We start from the raw sequence: 20,422 nt of genomic DNA, 5'->3' as shown, positions 1-20,422 counted from the left end.
ATAATCACTCTGGACGGTAACCATTGCCACACAGGTGCGAAAGAGTCCATTTTTCCATCTGCATTAGTTTGGATATACTAACTTGCATGTAAAACTCAAAACTGCATTTTCTAAGTCCAAAAGGGGCATAATTTTGTCAAAATATATATAGAGTAATGGGACTTGATCATCTGTGGTTAGTTAATGACCTTAAAAAGTACAAATAGGATTCAAAGCGATATGTCTATAAATGAGACCCATAATTTACATTAGATTCGATCAAGAGTTTCCTAACTTGATTATTTTGGGAGGTCTAATGAGTAGAAAGGCTTGTTTAAGTTTCAATTCAATATCATCTGTGGTTATTGAGATAAAGCCTTGATAGTAATTGCATCCAACATTTTACCAGGCTACCAACGACGCCATGTTTAAAGTGCATTCGGTTACGGTCACCCGCCTTTCCCAGCTTCAGGAGGTGAGCAGAATTCGGGTGACACAACTACTATCGCACGGGTTACATGAGTTATACTCGAGTAATACACAGGGTGACTCGAGTAAGATCGAGTATGTATGCCGAACGCGCCCGAAAATAGATTTCCCCATAATCTATTTATAGAAGTATATGTCATCATGGGTCAGGTCCGCTGGAGGCTCTTTGATATATAGACGATACGATCCACTTAAATGCAGACTAATGGAAATTTAAACGCTAAACAGTGGTTAGCTTATGTTATTTAAAACATACATACATGGAATATTACTAAAAAGGTATCAGTACTGTATAATATGCACCTGAATCTTAATATAATAATGTAATTTATTTTAGCTACAGTTATATAGATAGATCTCAGATCTATATGTAAATGTTTTCGTGTACTCAAAATGTGTGGTAAGACAAGGTTTTATACGCCCGTTTGAAAAACGGGACGTATTTTGGGAACACCCTGGCGGCGGATGGGCGGGCGTGCGCGCGGGCGGGCGGGCGGCGTCCACAGACATTTTCCGGAGCATATCTTCTACATGCATGGAGGGATTTTAATGAAACTTGGCACAGTTGTTTACCATCATGAGACGGAGTGTCCTGCGCAAGAACCAGGTCCCTAGGTCTAAGGCCAAGGTCACACTTAGAGGTCAAAGGTCAAATTCAAGAATGACTTTGTTAGGAGCATATCTTGCCTTAATAGTTCGTCCTTCGATTGCGAAGATGGCCATCTCATCTCTGTGAAGCATGTTGTCTTTGTTTGTTGTTGTGTGTGCGTAGGTGGCTGACCAATCCTATTTGTGCATGGAACACGCGACCGCACTCTATACAAGATGAGCCATTTGGTACAGTGACTGATGCTACTCTAGATTTTCGTTGATGCCTTTTCTGTTTAGCGTGACTGACACGGTGGTTTTCATATGCTCTGGCTCCCTGCTTGATTTTTGAGCGCCATAAGGATTTGTTCTCAGCAAGCTCCTCCCAATTGTCTGGACTTATTTGAAACAGTTTGATGAACGACTTGAGAGAGTCTTTAAAGCGCTTTCGTTGTCCACCCTTCATACGTGAGCCATTCTGCAGTTCGTTATAGAAGAGCTGTTTTCGAATCCGTGAGTCTGGTATTCTCCTTATGTGACCTGCCCAACGGAGTTGTCCTTGACGCAAAATGGTGTCAATGCTGTACATGTTGGCATGATCCAGCACTTCAATGTCAGGTATTTTGTCTTGCCATTTTATGCCCATGATTTTGCGTAGACAGAAGGTGTGGAAGTGATTCAACTTCTTTGTATGTCTCCGGTACACTGTCCAGGTCTCACTTGCATACAGAAGTGACGTCAGCACAACAGCTCTATAAACGCTGAGCTTTGTCTTGGTGGTGATACATCTGCGGTTCCATATGTATGAAGAAGATATGCTCCGGACAAAGTCATTCTTGAATTTGACCTTTGATCTCTAAGTGTGACTTCGTTCTTGCGCATGACACTCCGTCTAATGATGGTGAACAACTGTGCCAAGTTTCATCAAAATCCCTCCATGCATATAGAAGGAACAATTTAAAATGTCCCTATTTTAGCCCTTCTTTGATCTATGTAAACAAACATGGTTTGTAAGGAACATATTTTCATGTCCCAATGTTAACATATACATTGAAATAACATATATCAAGCTTTAGCGAACCCAAAAAGTCTTTTTTTTAGAAGTTTTATACGAGACTTTAACATTAGCATTGTGTAGACATTGTACTAACATATTGATTCGTAAAACAAATATTGAAATCTTAGCGTGACAGTTGATATATCTTAACAAATCTAAAACCACTGAAATCTTGATCTGATTGTTTTTAAGAATGTAGTTTAACGTCTTCTGAAATATGATTACATATAATTTAGCTATTTAATACGCCTTTAAAATATGTAATCATCAATTATAAAAGAAAGAAAATATTTATCTCTCTGTGAACTAGATTTTACTGTAGTATCTTGAGACTTGTGGGGCAATAGCGTAAGATTAAATCGGATTTAATTACTTGATTCCTATAGGATTTTATACTCTACAACAATGTGACCATGGACTAAATGATAATTTTACATACCTCTTCCTTTGTTAGAAAGAGGTCTATATTTTTCTGAAAGACCTCTTTGAACAAAAGAATTTACGTGGGGTCTAGCTGTTCTGATCCAGACCCGAGCTCGTGAAAAATGATTAAATACCATCTATCAAACACATAAATATGTTTCAATCACATGATTTTTATGGCGAGTTTATCATGATTGATCATGATTTTCTCATAAAATAGTGAGTGTTAAATAAACGGATTTTCAAAAATAAAGCGCATAAGTGTATTAACAGTTCTTGTTATTAAATACACCTTACATATATGCCTGACCAAAATGAGGAAGAAATTCCAAATTTTCAAACAAAGTCGTAAATGATGAAAGGAAAAAAATATGTATGTGAAATCAAAATGATAAGTGAAAGTAAAGAATGACCGCTTTAACACTGAGGCAGACAAAAAAAGTTTTACAATTCACCATTTTCAGCATATTCCAATCGACATTATTCAGTTGAATAAACTTTAAAACTGAATAAAATGCAACACAGATTTTAATAATATATGGTTGCGATTTGTGCCTTTTCATTTGTCCTCAATGTGTTTTATAATTAAGAGCGTCTCTTATACTACACAAGTAATGCTCCTTACAAGTTTTAAACATCTACTGTAGGGATATATCTTCAAAAATATCAGCTGCATTTATGATACGTTTTCACTACACATCCTCCCACTTACTTCTTTAAATGTTTGAAGTATAAGTAAGCCATTTACATAGGTTTCTAGTTATACTCAGTACGATCTTTTATAGGCTACTAAGGGTATATATTTCAAAAATTGAGTCAGGTTCTTTAAAACTTCACTTCTTTCAAAGTACGGGCACAGTCTCATACATATTTTTTAAATCGGTACCGGACAAACTTTCTATAACCATCTTGTCCGAACTTTGTAGACAAGCTTGTGAACCCTGACCACCCTAACGTAGCGCCGACCCATGTATCGCTCCTCCATTCTCTGTCTTTCTGCCCGTCTCCACTGTTCTCTATTTCTTAAGGATCGGATGATCCTGAATGTCTCATTCGTTCTTCGCTGGGTGTCCACCCACCTCTCTTCTTCCCTCCTAAGTGTATTGAGGATACTGTTCTGAAGAACAGCAGCTCTGCTTCAAGTTGTTGTAGCTCTTCTATTTGCTCGGCATTGGACTCTATTGTGAACGAATGATGAACTGTAGTTTTGTTTTGTTTTGTTTTATTCATTTTTATTTGTTTACGCTGCGCTGCGTAGTTATGACTGTTTCCAGTCAAGCTAATCAATCGTAGGCCCAGCGAGATTTGAATTTTGAGACCCGTTGCCAGATACAGGTCGAAGTCTGGATTGTTTCCAAAGAATTAGATTCATATGATATAATTAAACGGGGGCCTTAATTCAAGGCTTGGGTGTTAGTTTTTGAACATGTCTGGGTCTTGGCTGGAGTATTTGTTGTTATTGTAATGTTTTGAAATGTTATACCCCACTAAATTATGTCTAACTTGCCAAAAAATAAATAGATTATGAGATACATATTTAAATTTATTAAATTTGGTCATCCAGGGTAAGAGCCGCGATTACCTTGCTTACACTCCTGAAACGCCTAAGAAAAACTGCCACTGACCATGGACTACATCTATACTCTACTGCTTTATTTACCATAAACTTTTTAAAACTTTAAAAACACATCTATTACAAAACATTTATATAAGTCCGATTGTTGCCAGTACACAGGTTATTTATAGATTACACGCCACGCCTACTGCATAAATGTGTCTTATCGATAAATATGCTTATTCTATATTCAATGTACTTTACTCTATGTTTTTAAAATGCTGTCATTTTGCCATTTTTTAATGTTTTTCATATCTGTGTTTGCACTTTATAGCCCAAAGTCTAAATCTAATGATTATATCGATATTAATTACTTTACCTATTGTATAGAAAAGATATTTACGATCGCGCTGTATGAAATTTTGCGGTTGGTTTTATCAAAATTCGACCGTTTCTATTTTTATTATACTATCTTACTAAAATGCTCTAGCATTATAGCTATATGTGTTCTTTAGCGATTCTGAGAATTTGAAGATAAACTATGGATTAATAAATGTTTTACACGCAAATCCTGTGTACCCGACACCTAAATTACGCGTAGGAATTTTTACTTAAAGTTTACCTGTTGTTTGTTTACCATTGTGTGTCGCCATCTGTATGTTTCCGGATTATCATCACTACTGGATTTTCCTATGGTGGCGTCTTTCTATTACATGCTTTCTCGAACCGGGTGTTGTTTATGCCACCATAGGTCCCTACTTCATATATATAGACTGCTGGCCTAACTTTAATTAAATTGAATACAATTTGATAATTTTTTTTCATGATTTTATTATCTCTGTCTTAAAACATATATTTAAATTGTTTAAAATTTTGTTAAGATTGGTAAAATTTGATAAAAGTTTGATAAAATTGGTAAAATTGGTAAAATCAGAATCGGCCTTTGCCGAAAAACGAAAACACAAAGACTTTTGTTCCTGGTTTTTATTATGCCAAAAGGGTTTTAAAATTTTATTTTAAAATTATATTAAAAGTAATTGGATAAAAACAAGTGACCATCCTTACCGAAAATATAAAGGATGTGCAAGGATATGCCCCCTGGTTTTTAAAATTATAGTCTAAAATTAGCCTTGATATGGCTTAAAATTGTGTATATGTTTAAATCTAAAAGTTTTTGTTTTTAAAAGTATTTTTTAAAATGGTAATAAAGTTTTTGGCCTTTTTATTATGTAAAATAAAACATTGTGAATAAACATTATATATGTACATTTAACTATAACTAAAATTTAAAGTCGGTAAACAAATAAAATTTATAATAATTAAACCTCTTTCGGGCTTTTCTTTAGTATGTTCATAGACAATCAGCTCCTGATACTATGTTATTTTTTAATTGCTATTCACAGTTGCGGCCCGACCATACAAACTTTATTAGATAGCGCCTTTCACCCTGAGGATATATCGCTTGTATTGACCGCACCAGTGCCGTTAAGCCTTACATGGTACCCCCAGACGGGGCGCATATACAAGCTCAACCCCCCTGGTTATTGACGCCAACTCTTTTGATCAAAGTTTATGATTTTAATATGTGTATACACGTTTCCCCTGAGATTATATTATCTCTATTGACCGCACCAGTGCCGATAAGCCTTACATGGTACCCCCAGACGGGGTGCATATAGAGATTCAAACCCCCTGGTACTTTGTGATATTAAATTAATGCCAAAGTTATAAAATTAGTTGCTTGGTCAGGCCCCACCTATGTAATGTTTATGTTTTGATTATATTCTGTTCAAGTAACCTATTTTGGTGATGAAATGTATTAGGAGGCTGTAGACCTGCTGCTCGACTTCCTTTGGAGGGAAGAGGAGGTTTTTTTGTCAATACAGACCAACCCGAGTTTCAGGAGTCCACATTCAAGTTCTAATCTGTGTTCTGCATTTCGTGTACACTCTTTGTGTATGTCAAAGAATACATGGTTGAATGTTTCGTATTCTGGACAGTGTGGGCATAGATGTTTATCTGAATAGATCTCCCAGCCCAGACCGTTCCGCCACAGCCTTAATCTGGTAATGATCTTATCATGGCCGGTGTTTGTGCTATAAATTTGCATTTTACTGGGGATATGTTCTGAGAGGGCGCAGCGCATTGTGTCTTGTTGTAGCCATCTTTGTCTAAAAAACTCCCTTGATTTGGCCTTTATTATGCTATTAACGTCAGATACTGCTAATTTGACCTCTTTTGGGATTCCATTTTCGGACCCTTGCTTTGCTAATTGATCGACCCTTTCGTTTCCCATAATGCCTACATGACTCGGGACACATATTAGGGAAATATGTATACCTATTTTATTGAGATGGATGATTTTATGAATAATGTCAACTATTATATCAGATCTTGATTGTGACCTTCCTGTGCTTATTGATTGTAGCACAGACAAACTATCTGTAAATATAGCTATGGTACTGGGCATGTTTTCGGGTATCCATTTCAGTGCATTTTGGATGGCTATTGCCTAACACGTGAATATGGAGACCCTAGGGTCTAGTTTAAGGGCCGACGAGCAAATTTCTTTGCCATAGGGGTCAAAGACAACAAAGGCCGCGCCCGCTTTATTTTCGCTGGGATTTTAGCTTCCAACTGTATAAATATGATGATGTGACCTATAATGCTCCATTATATGCATTTCTGTTATATTTTTGGCTTGGGTGGTATCTTCTGTTTTATTAATGAAGCATTTAAGGCTTAAGTCGGGGATTATGACCTTGATCCCAGCATTATATGAAAACACCGGCTCTTGTACATTTACTTCGTCTAATTGATATTTATCTAGTAACCTATTAACCTCTCGAGTGTACGGTTGTGTTCTAAGCTCTTTCCTACCAGTGTGACCGTTTCTAACCCTTTCGATGGTACTTGGGCAGTCTTTCAGTGCTTTGATTGTATTATTTATGGGCAGATTTTCACCTAGGCGGCTTGATCTGGCCCAATATTTGAGCATATTGACCTCTCTTGTTAGATCTAATGGTAGCTGGGCCGTTTCTACTAGTACTGCCATTTTATTAGTTGTTTTATATGCTCCAATGACTACACTTAGGGCCTTACTTTGTATTACATCTAGCTTTTTTAATTGTGATTTGCAGGCTGACGCATATGCTGTGCTACCATAATTAATTTTGCTCATAATTAAGGAGTTATATAACAGGAGTTCAGTTTTCTTATTAGCTCCCCAGTTTGTTCCTGATATTAGTCTTAAGAGGTTAATATCTTTTTCACACCTATTTACTAGATTATTTATATGATGGTGCCACGTTAAATATTGATCAAAATACATTCCTAAGAATTTGGCGGTCGGTGCTATCAAGGGTTTTACCACATAATTTAAGTTACGGCGTTACTTTATTCGATTTTGCTAGGACTTTAAGATATGGTTGCCGGCACACCATTAGCACTTGTGTTTTATTAGGGTTGATGGTGAATCCCCATTCATTACTCCATTTTTCTATTACCTCAAGGACCTTTTGACCTTTTAGTAATGTACTATGAGGGTTTGGTGATGTTACCCATGTGGCTCCATCATCTACAAATTGGGCAAGTTCGGTCCGGTCACCGGGAGGGTAATTCTTGTTGTGTGTATCTATAGCCGTGTTTAGAGTGTTCATGATGAGATTAAAGATCAGCGGACTAATCACACTTCCCTGGGGTGTGCCATTGTCAGGTTCCACTGTATCTGACAATTGGCCATTGACCTTTACCTTAATTTTTCTGCCTATTAACTATTACATTGATCAAGGGCCATGTTTAATTCAAGGAGGGAGAATGGTTTATTATACTCAATATCGTCATGTGGGGCTGTGTTATTTTCATTGTAGAGATCGTATTCTTGCTCTTTATATTGTTTATTTGCCAAACATTCAGCACTGTAATTGTCATTACTGCTGATTTTCTTATAGTGTTGCACCAGAAAATTTGCCTTATCTTTTTCCATAACCACCGGATCGTTGTCGTTTAGAAGTGTACCAATAGAGCTAGATGATTTGCCTCTAAATTTATTGACAACGTCCCATACTTCTTTTGATGTTGTTTTGTGATTTATTTGCGTTATGTACTTTTCAAGGCTGGTGCATTTTGCTTTTTTAATGATCTCTACAGCCTTATTGCGGAGTGACCTGTATTTTGAAGATTTTCATCATTCTTATTTCTACTATAATTTTCCTAGCATTCTCCCTTTGTTTAACTGCATTTGTGCATTCCTCAGTCCACCAGGGTATAACCTTTTTCCTTTTGCTGTTGCCTTTGACCATTGGTATACTCTTTTTACTAATACTATAGATATCATTTATAAATTGTGTGTGATTTTCATCCACTGTCTTGCCCTCAGTGTTATAATGGAAATGCCTGATTGCGAAGTCATGATATTGGTCCCAGTCTGCTTTACCTATATTATATTTGCGGGTGGTATGAATCGCCTCTGTTTTTATTGAAAATTCTAATCCCAGCAATATTGGAAAATGGTTACTGCCAAAAGTATTATTAATAACTCCAAAGAATGCATATTGTGCCAAAGTATGAGAAACTATTGCCAAATCTATTGCTGAGTCTTTTTGATTTGGTGAATCACTTAGCCTTGTTATATTTCCATCATTTAATACAACTAGATTTTTCTCTGAAAATAGATTTAACATAGTCTCAGAGGCCGAGTCACACCTTGGATCGTCCGGGGGATTACAGAGTGGGTTTTTAATGTTGAAATCTCCCAGAATTACTGAGTGGTTTCGTTTGTTAGAGAACATTTTTTGATAGTGTTCTTCGGTGTAATGTTTTTCATATGCTACATAACAATTATAAATTGTTATGTTTTTTGCTGTGACCATATATAGTTATGCCGTTAATTTCATATTCATTGTGAATTATTGATCTTTCGACTGTGAATTTGATGCCCTGTTTGACATATATTATTGTACCGCCTCCTTCTTGATCTGTGCGTTTTTGATATGTGGCAATTTCATAGTCATAAAGCTTTGGTAGTGTTATTTTTTTGCCATATCTAAACGCTTCCTGAATACACACGGCATGTATTGTATCTGTGGATGACTTAAGGAAGCTGTTTAATTCGGTGACCTTTGTATTTTTGTCCCCTGCAAACCCCCAGGCGTTCCAAGACATAATATTAAAATTACGATTACCTGCCGTCTTGGAATCTACACCGGACATTATTAATTAGTTAATTAGATGGGGATCATTGTTTTACATTTTCGTTTTACTTAACAGTGATGTCACCTAAAAGGGACCATATCCGGCATACCACTGGGGTGGTGGTGGGGGGGGGTGGTTGTGGGACCCACCGAGGGCGTCTGCGACCTATTGCACCCTGTGGCCTTACGTTTCTGTTCACGTTATTATAATGTCTGGGTCCAGATACCCTCCTATTGTGGTATCTGGGTGCACTGGTAGTTTGTGTGTAAGTGGGTGGGGTATGTGTTTGCCCCGCCACAGTTTCTTGTGGTTGGTCTTGTTGTTCTGGTGTGATGTCGCCCTTTGATATTGCTTCATCAACCATTTGTTCGGTTGTTTGGCCATCAATATCTTGACCTTGTATCTTAGTTGCTAGTTGCATAATGATATCTTTAACCTTTGACTTATGTATATATTCGTTTATGTTTTGTGGTTGCTGTGATTGTGTTTTATGGTTCGGTGCTTCTGTTGATGTGAGACCAGCATCTTTCATTCTGGTTTCATATTCATGTTTAATTGCTATGTTTTGTTATGGATGCTTTGCAAGTAGTTGGTGTACACTACACAGCCTTTTTATGTAGCGCTATGTGGCCCATTGCAGTTAGCGCATTTCTTTATATCGCGGTATTGACATTCATAGTGTGAGTGTGGGCCCGCACAGTGTGGGCATATTGGTTTTCCTGTGCATTTGTTTGCAGAGTGCCCGTGTTTTTGACATTTATTATACCGGAGGGGAGATAACAACGATGGGTAGACTGGTACATTGGTTCCGTCATTCAGTTTCACCTTCAACGGTCCATTTTCTGAACTAAATGTTGCCGACGGAACCTTCCTTCCATTAATTATTTCGAATCCCCGGTGATAAACTTTGATATTATTTTCGCTGGCAAACTGCTTTATGTTGTCATTGTAGTTTATGTCTTTAACTTGTATGACTCCTTTTGATATTTTATTTGTGTTTTGACTGGAACGTTTGTCAGATATCAACGGTTCCAGAGTGAAATCATATTTATCAAACGTAAACTACTTAGCCTGGTCCAACTTGTCATTGCGTATCCTAAAAGTAGGACACCCTCCCTCGGTGGATGGATCCTTAATGAAAGCCCCCCCCTACATAGGCTATGAATGCAGAAGAGATTTCATGCAGCTTTTGCTTTGGGAAAGCACATGCAACTGTACGCAGCGTCATCGCTACATAACACATGTTCAGGGCCTCCCCCACCGTTGTTTTCCCAGATGAACTTTTTGGCCCCTTGGTGTGCCATGGATTGCTTGAGGGTATATCGGTGTCATCCTGTACCGACATGTCTGCCGTGTGCACCTCACTGTGGGTGGTTGTACAGGGTGGGTCTCCGCCATTATCAGTGACCGGTTGTATCTGGTGGAGTCTTGGTAGTGATGGGATGGGAGGGGTATCAATGATGTCATTCCCCTGGGTTGGTGGTGAAACAGGGTGATTGTTACCGGATCCTTCTGGTTGACTGTTACCAGTTGTACAGGGTGGTGATGCCCTGGTGTCAGTGTCTGGGCCTTGCTTACTGCTTTGTTCACCACCTTCCCGGTCAGCTGCTTTGAGCACTACCGGTGATTTTGGCATACCATCCCTGTCTGCGGCCGGTTGACCAGGGTGATGGCTATCCGCTGACAGGGAGGTGGAGGGGGGGGGGGGTACTATCTATTATTAGCCTCCCCGGGCTTCCGGTCGAGTTGGACTGGTCCACTCCCACCGGGCTTGGGACAGGGTATGTGACGTTGCATAAGGGATTTAACATTGTACTGGACATATCCAGAGATCCATCCGTGGAATCGGAGAGGGCCTGCACTTTGTTAACGGGGCTCCCTGTAGATGAGTTGAGAGATGTTTCTCTCGACCTCTTTTTCCCTGTTATTTTGCCCGTTGACTGCATTGAGTCTATAGGCGTAGACCCTCCCACTGGTGCAGAATCAGCACTTAACAGCTTTCTAGCTGTCCCTGTTGCTTTAACCTTAGAGGTTGTACCGGGTGATGATGTCCCTGGTGACTTATTTTTTCCTGCCTTTTTACCCATTGTTTATTAAGTGTTTCTTGAAAAAGAAATACGTAAATATGCATATTTATTTATTTAATAAACCTATACTTATGAACTGTTTGCTTAATTATTTATCTTATTTATAAATGCACACTATATGCCAAATCGTCAATTTTCTATATTGTGTCCTAGATACTGACTCTCTATAAGTCAGTATAAACCTTATAAATTACCTACACTAACAGTAAAGTGCAGTGGTGTTAGTTAATCCTATTGTACCTACACGATCAGTTAACCTTATATCGCCTGCGGCCTAACAATGTAAAGCGACGCGCACGATTTTTATGTGAAAGTTATGAATTTAACCTATTTTTAAGTGTTAGTTAGAGTGCTTTACGATCAGGTATTTTGATCCTTCACGTAGATAAATAGACCCTAAATACCTTATAAGTGGCAGTTGTCCGGTGTCCAACGCAGATTTCCAACAACGGCCAATTAATCGAGTGGTTCTATGAGCATACCGTTGTAAGGAATAAGTCACAGGACGAGCCTATTTGCCCTACTCGAGAACCTACCGAAGCTAAGTATGACACTTGTCGATACTTTGCTATACCATACGTACGGTCAATGCACCGATAAAAATAACGTCTTATCGCTACGCAGCCAATATGGTTTATGTAGATGAACTGTAGACCAATGTACTTGCTTATATAAGGATCGCGCGGACCGGATAGAGAATCAATATATTAGCCAATGAGATTTGATCTTACATGGAGGACCAACATCTACATGGCTAAGTTTAAAAAAGACCAGGACTACTGGTCTTTTTTTAGGGATGGGGTTATGGCACCTTTACTACTACCCCTAGATAGGGAAAAAATAACAAAGAATATTTTGTGTACACATTTTTTATTGAACAAGTAACTGTATTAACAAAGAACATTAAGGATACAAATAATCATGGTCTAACACATACAATTTAAACAAAGCTAAAGCAAGTATTGATTTGCTGTTCAACACTGACAATGTTCAGGTTTAGCTAGTGATCTAGCTTTTGCATACAAGTGTCCATAGAACTGTTTAAACCACGTTCCTACATCACTGAGATACCAATATCGTGGCTCTAAACGAAATTTGATAGTCAGTATAGTCTCTAAATCATATCCTCTGACTAAAGCGTCAAAAGCAGTTATGCAGTAAACACCACACATGTCACTGCTTCCACTTTGAAGTCGTATGTTGTTCCTAGTCCAGCTTCGGGTGTTGTTGTCCAAGAAGGGTCGAATAGCTTCCTCTAAGGGTGGTAATCCATAAGAATCAAAGTAGATGGCTGAATTTTCTCTGAAATAAATAGCCACCCAATGTTCTCCAGGTTTATCTGAGTCATGTGTGTTCACTATGTAAGCTTTCACATGAAAGAGTTTCTGCTTCGGTAGATGATCCTTAGGACACACTTCTCCATTGAGTGTTCTCAATATAAACGATTTATTCAAGATGTACATGTATTGAAGTTCATGGGTATTCATGATTCCAGGCGTCTTTCACTCGATCTGCCCATATACTCATCCAGCTTTCCCGTGGATCTGATTGATGACGGGCTAACTTGTCCCTTATATCTATCCACATATGCAGGGCTTGTACTTTCTCACTGCCATGCACGTCCATGAGCTCTAGTTTTGGATACCATTTTTCCATGACATTGTAATGATTCAGTTGATTGAGAGCTTTTTCAATGTACAACTCCGCCCACTCGTCTGTAGATGTGAACAAACACAGTTGATGCCTTAACTGACTGGGATGATCCACAATACATCCATAATAGTTCTTATGTACTTCATCGAAGATGAGTGTTTGAAGTTCGTCCACAACACATTCGTTTAAAGGTCCATTACTAAGGGAAAGTGAGTTGGCAATTTTTTTCATAGCCAGTGCATAGACTTCTGCAAGACACTAAATAATGAAGATTGGCAGGTCAAAATTTACAGAAGGTCTTTGGAACTCAAAGAAATGTATGTGTATTATGTTGAAATTTCAATGAATCGACAGAATGACCCCCCAGGTCTTTTTAACTTTCTTCATACTTCATAGAAAAATAATTGTACATATACTGCGATTTATTTCGAATTTCTACATACCAACTTTCATTTTCCAATAAAATGAAATAGTTTCTGTGCTTTTTAAATGAAATTAAAATGTTCACTTTCCTTAGTATTGGACCTCTAAGGTGTCTCGCATATTCATCAGTTTTCTTTTAAATATCGGTTCCTGGTATTTTACTTTATCAGCATCTTCTCTGAGTTGTCTGGCATAGGCATGACCATCCATGTTTAATAATCTGTGACGACTTCTCTCAATCCGTTGATTTCAATTTGATTGTCGAATTCTGCGTACACTATCACGTTCACGACGCTAGGAAGTTGTTGTGCAAACTCGTCGCCTGATTCTTATAGTGCTCTATCTCCATTTTTTAAAAAAAATGAGATTTTTACATCATTTTGTTTGTCTCGCCGAGCTCTATCGTTCTGGAGCAAGAAAATGTAACTTTTGACGTCATAGAGAAAGATCCTGCGTAATACTTTGCTCCATGTCCTCTGTTTGAATGTAACAGTAACGATTAAAGTACTCTATCTCCAGGACTTAAAGCACTGTAATGTTTAAAATTATTCTGACCAATCATACACATAAACTAACATCATGTGATCATCATTAGACTTTGTAAAGGAGTGCTCTATCTCCATTTAACTCAATCCAGAATTGCTCTAACTCCATTTTAACCAATAGAATGCACAGTTACATGCATGTGATCACAACAAAATATGGCGGATAGGCATAGTTGTAGCATGTTTGAAATATACTTAAAATGCCTATCTACACGACATGCATAGGTGAGATTGCTTATACAGGTTATTTTATCATTTTATTACTTATACAAACACATAACATTGTCAAGCTATAGGCAGGAAAATACATGCAAGATTTGCATCAGACCTGTATTGATGTGTATTTCGGATAGAAACTATTTTCGTCATTCTAAAGCTGTCTCTTACGAAATACTACTGAAAATAACAACGGTATTTGCAAACATGTCTCCGAGAAGCAAATTTGTGATAGTAAGTTATTGTCTAAGTTAAGAGCAGTAGAAAAAAACCAAAAACAGAACATATTTTACTTTACAAAGTTACAGTAAGGCGCCAACTAATTTTCTTGTTGATCACTTTTTTTAGCTATGCAAATTTTGCTGAATGCAGTATTCGTAAGACAACAAGAACTGGCAGTACAATATCCCTATTTCCAGACGCAAAAATCCTATCGTTAAACTTTCAACCCTTGACAACAGAGAAAATTGAAAATTAAATACTTAAAAAACAAGGACAAATATCAAACAAGGAATGCAATGCTGAAATCCAAGTCACTAAATAAAAGTACGTACATGAAGAAACTGTGAGAAATATAAATAACAATTGTGTTTGTGAGAGAAAATAGATATATATGTTTCTTAGAATTTTTAGTAGTCAATACTTATTACAAATGGTTGGTGTGAATCAAAATCAATGCCACAAAACTATTAAAGTATCACATGATGTAACTGTACCGAATATGAAACATGTGTGCTGTGACTGCAAATGTTTAGTTGCAAAATAAATGCTATGAATTCTTGTTATGATACTCAGTATTAAGTTGAAATGTATGCCACCATATTTGAGAACGACATGCAGAAACTAATTTGAATATATACAATAAGATTAGTATGAAAGGTATGACCGGGACATATTATTTGCGATGTAATATCTTTGAGCCTTACTTTAATTGTCAGAATTATGCGAAAAGTTAACAAGAGGCCTAAATGGGCCTAAGTCCTTCAACTGAAGAAAGCCTTAACCATCTGACTTTGCTTCTAACTAGGTTTGGTGAAAATCCTTTAACCTGTTTCATTATTTTTTTATTATCATTTTGCTGTCACGCACTAAACTGGCAAAGCACATAACCATCGAAAGAAATCATCTAAAGTTATTTCTTTTTCAACTCTAGTGGCCCCTAAAAGGGCCAAAGTGTCCCTATTTGAATAGATTTGATATAAGACATAACATGTAAAGGACCTTATAATGATGCTCCTGACAAGGTTTTATGAAGACCCATTCAGGAGTTATCTAGAGAGGAATTTAGTAAAAGGTATCACTATTTTGCAACTCTAGCAGCCCCAAAGAGGCCCCACTAATTGAATAAATTAGTTAAAGGACCTAATAAAAGTTTGATGAAGATCCATCAAGCGGTTTAGAAGTAGTCATTTCAAGGCATTTGTAGCTTTTGGTCTAGTGGCCCCTTAGGGGGCCATGCGCTCCCCCACTCCAACTCACAATTAAAAAAAATGGAGGGGGCAATATAATGATGCTACGGACCGAGACTGATGACAGTCAATTGAGTTGTTCATTAGAAGAAGTCATTAAAGGTATTTTTAATTTTAGCCCTAGAATGAGCAAACAGTCTCCATTTGAATAAAATTGAGAGAGAGCCCTCTAATGATGCCACTGGCCATCTCTGATGAAGATCCGTCCAGCAGTTCATGACCAGAAAGTATTTCCATTTGTAGCTCTAGTTGCCCCTAAGAGGGGCAAAGTGCCCTTAATCAAACAAATTTGAGAAAGGACCTTATACTGGTCTCTAGACCAAGTTTGGTGAATATCCATCAAGTGGTTCATCGGAAGTCGTTTAAAGGTATTTCTATTTTGAAATCAAATAGCCCCTGAAAGGGACCAAGTGCCACTAACAGAACAATTTTGGTGAAGATTCTTATAATGATGCTACAAATCAAGTTTGAAGAAGAACCATTGAATGGTTCATGAGATAAAAGCATTTAAAGGCATTTCTAATTTTAGCTCTGGTAACCCCTCAAAGGGGCCAATCGTCTCCATCTGAATCATTTTGTGAGAGGATGTTATAATGATGCTACAGACTGTTTGATAAAGATCCATCAAGCGGTTCATGAGAAGTTCCTAAAATGTTTTTCCTATTTTTTTGCTCTAGCTGCCCTTTAAGGGGCCATGATTAACCATTTGATCAAACTTGATAGAGGTCTATCCCAAAATTCTACTGACCAAGTTTTGGTTTAAATGTAACTAGTAGTTTCAGAGGAGAAAAAATTTAAGTACAATGTTGACGCAGGAAGACGGACGATGGACGCCGTACAATCCGCCTATACTAATAGCTAAAAAGAGACGTGAATATAACATTGATTGTGTTGTGTAAAAGAGAAGTGGTATGACTGAAAAGTACAGTTACATGCAAAAATTGAACACAATATAAAAACTGTCGTTTTGTGAAAGAATACAGTTATTACTGAGAATATTTAGTTGCAAAGACAATGTTATTAGGTATTGTTATAATGCTTAGTATTATGTCAAACTTAATGCCAACTGATAACAAAACACGGAAAATCCTACTCAACGTAATGAAAAGCTAGTTGTATTTGGCAAATAGAATAGTTACGACTAAAAAAGATTTTAGATCTTTGTTCATTGTTGACAATAATTATTGCGGTTACTGAGTAATTAAACTTCAAAATCTTTTTGTTGTTGTTTAACACAATACTACGATATAGTCGCGAATACCCATCTGCAAATAAGTAGGACCAATGTGCCTAGTTTAATAGCCAATTATGTCTATAGCGTAGCAGTTCAGTTAACCCTGAACAATACGGACAGCATGGTAAAAAAATGGCAAATCAGACTTTGAAAACCTGCCCCTCACCACTGTTTTAAACCTCGCTTTTTCATGTGAGTAAGCCATCCAGTTGACACGACGGAAGTCATATACCTAGGTATCCGCGCGTGCCAAAAATAATGCACCTAGAGTCCTCCTCCTCAAAGAAAATCTTGAAAGCAATATGGCCTATAATATTGTATCAGTTTGATGATACAAAAACCAGATCCAATCCTTCTTTAATTTCAAAATGAGTACAGTGGCTGTCATTACTGTTTAAGAGCTCTCGCTCTTTTTTCAATATACAATTGTAATAAACATTATCGATCGGCAATTATATCATTTATTTTTCTTTTCATTTTCTGTATAAATAATTAACAACTTGTTTGCCACACAAAGTACATCAACAATAAAACGACCAACAAACAATCATTATTACACTATAACAATAAGTATGACGAAACCACTTCTCACTTACTATATAAATTAAGTATGGCGAACCGGTGATTTGACGAAACCACTACCATCCTTTTAATCCATCTTGCTCTATGTCCAATTTTGTAAATTCACAGTGCTCTATCTCCCGACAGAGCAATACACCTTTAACATTTTTTTCTATTTTTGTCATATTTGCTCTATCTCCGAAGTGAAAAATGTAGAAATGCAGAAAAGTAAAAACGAAATGTATTTAAAAGCATTTACAGTCTGAAAGAACTAAGCGCAAGGAACAAGTAGATATATTTATTATCGTTTTCGCCCAGAAATAAAGAAACTAGACGAGAGTTAAACTTTGGAAGCGATTTTCACCACGTTTAAAAAATGGTAGATAGAGCATCGTTCCACTCAGGCGACGAACTGGAGATCTATCCTCAGGTTCCCCGTTTTTATAGGGTGAAGTTGACCTTCCTCACAGCCTTGATCTGCGGTGAGATCAAATCCCCAGAGAGTGTATCCACTTTTATATTCTGTCATAGTCAATCCTATCGACCTGTTGAGTCCAAGAGCTCCTGTTGCCTGGTAGAGTGACATGTAGGATCGCAAACATTCTCCATTTTCAAAATCTGGTTGGAAGGCTTTGTTGTGAATGGTTTTCCCGTCGATACTGGCTTCTAGTTTAGCCAATTGGAAATGTCTGAAATCAAATGGGTTGGTGGCGGGGTCTCCATTCATATCTGCATTTCTCACCATACCAATGATGAGTTGTTTTGGAAGTTGTCCAAGAAACAAGTGACCATCAATTTTAGATCTCTGTCCATCGGGGATCGTGAATGTTTTCACTACAGCGTGTCGTATCGGGATCTTCATGTTATGCTTGCTAATGGCCTGATTCAAATCGTTGGCCACCACAGGAAGCAAATCAACCGTCCTCACATTGAATCCCACTTGCTGAATATCAACTTTTCCTTCGGCTGTGCCCATGAGACAGAAGTTGGGTGAGGCTCTGTTGAACTTGAGGCGTATTTCAATTCCATTTGGGAGGTATTTCTCTTGTAGGAATAAATCCAGATGTAATCTTCCAATGAGTTCACAGGATTTGCTTTCGGCAATACGAGTTCTGCGACCTTTACATCCACTATTAGCTCCAGCTCGTGTATTAGCCTGCATATGACCGGATGTATCTTTATCCCAGAGTTCAAACGCCCGCAGTTGTGTGTTTTACATTCTTTGTTGTAGGATAAGAGATTTGCAATGTAGGCTCTGTACGGATAGGTGTGTGTGTTGGTCGAAATCAGTTTATTGTTCAAATACAGGTCAATGCTACTGAACATACTGTGGAAAAAAATATTGACCACAGAAGTTTCAGTGCCAGCCTCCAGGTCTGTTCCATCAGCCTTAGTCACTTTGAATTTGACGTACAAAAAGGACTGATTCAAATCTGTCCATTTTTCCGTTTGTGGAGGAATAATAAATTCGATGGGCGCTGAAATCGGGTTATGTTCCGTCCATTGTCCATCTTGCATGGCTGACATTGTTGGAGGTACAGCAGAAACATCAAGTTCCGTTTTGCTACACTCGCAAGAACCGTGTTGCTTCATATTTTTCAGTCGAAAATATCGAGAGGTCTAGATTTTCTTTGTGAACGTTTTTTTCCACGACCACGTTGTGGTATCACCACCACCCTTCTTTCACGATGTCGGAATGAGTACTGACGACGACGCCTTGGTTTTGAACCTTTTATAGGTTTGATCAAAGATTCTCCCAAGGATAAAGCTGCTGCTTTTCTAACAGACTTCACCGCCCTTGCTCCACGAAACTTTAACACCTGTCTTGGATTTCTTCCTAACATAATATCCTTGACTGCACCCAGGCCTTCATGTTTGAGGGCCCTAAGTGCTGATCTAACCATGGGTTTCACCAAAGGAGATGTTGTTTTGATAGCTTATTTAAAGATAGACCCAAGTCCATGACCGTATTGGCGAGGAACACCATGATACACGGGATACATTGTGATCATAAGTTAAGTCGTGATTTCTTTCGAAAATGCAACTTCACCATAGACTTGCCACCAACAAACTGATCGGTTTGTCCAGTGTCACCCCTTATATTTATACCTATTTCATCAAAACTGGATATGGAGATGGGGACATAATGCAAATTGACAAAAACTTGCTCGGTTCAAATGGAACCACACGAAATATTGGTGCCTCAATATCTCCCAGAAAAGTAAAATCTGCCAGATCAGAATAAATGAATAAATGATCAGTGCCCACATTCAAATCCACACCGTAAGGAAAAGGATTTTCATCCCCTGGATAAACATCTCCCAGATGTTGACTTTTTCCCCCTAGCTTAAGTAATAAACTAGGATGGAAATTTATACCCACATGCTGTGTATCGGTATTGAATTTGATACGTCTCCTTGATTGGGAATAACCCATATGAAACACTATGGACATTTTATGAAAAATGTCTTCCAGTTCTTATTGAATAGTATTGTCGATTTCAGTAATGAGATGCTCTGGGGAAGAATATACCCCAGATTTTATACAGCAATGAAACGTGTACTGATCATTGATTTTCCTACACTTGCTGGAAGGAAATTTACTAAATTCCTTGCCTAGTTTAGCATGGGTTGTAACAATTTGAAATTGAGAGCCCTCCTTTGTCACATTGACAATTTGAGAAGGAATGATGAGTTCCACCAAAGCCATTTTATAATCATCTTTATTGACATAAATGGGTTTGGATAATTTTGTCCTGAATTCACTCTGGGTATTGTTAGAAAACATGCTCATAGAGCTGTCACTGAGCACCGTTATGTAAAACGAATTCATCGTTGGTGACCAATAGCTAGATTTTGCAACGTAGGTTGTTTTATGAATTTCAAACCTGGGGTGGGTAAAATATAACCAAGTGTGCTACTGAGCAGAATTAACCAAATCCTATCTTCAG

At 37.7% G+C, this 20,422-nt stretch overlaps 1 protein-coding gene across 1 annotated transcript in view; it reads left to right on the top strand.

The window, feature by feature from the left end:
• The first annotated feature begins 617 nt into the window (after positions 1–617).
• The window catches only part of LOC128553663 (uncharacterized), a 35,041-nt gene continuing 15,236 nt past the window's right edge, over positions 618–20,422 (top strand). Inside the window, exon 1 of the mRNA XM_053534837.1 lies at positions 618–747. The gene's annotated coding sequence lies outside the window, so the exon portion shown is untranslated. The remainder of the gene's footprint in view (positions 748–20,422) is intronic.

Source organism: Mercenaria mercenaria, unplaced genomic scaffold, assembly GCF_021730395.1.
Source record: "Mercenaria mercenaria strain notata unplaced genomic scaffold, MADL_Memer_1 contig_4156, whole genome shotgun sequence".
Classification (NCBI taxonomy): Eukaryota; Metazoa; Mollusca; class Bivalvia; order Venerida; family Veneridae; genus Mercenaria; species Mercenaria mercenaria.
This window is presented reverse-complemented; position numbering and strand designations above follow the sequence as displayed.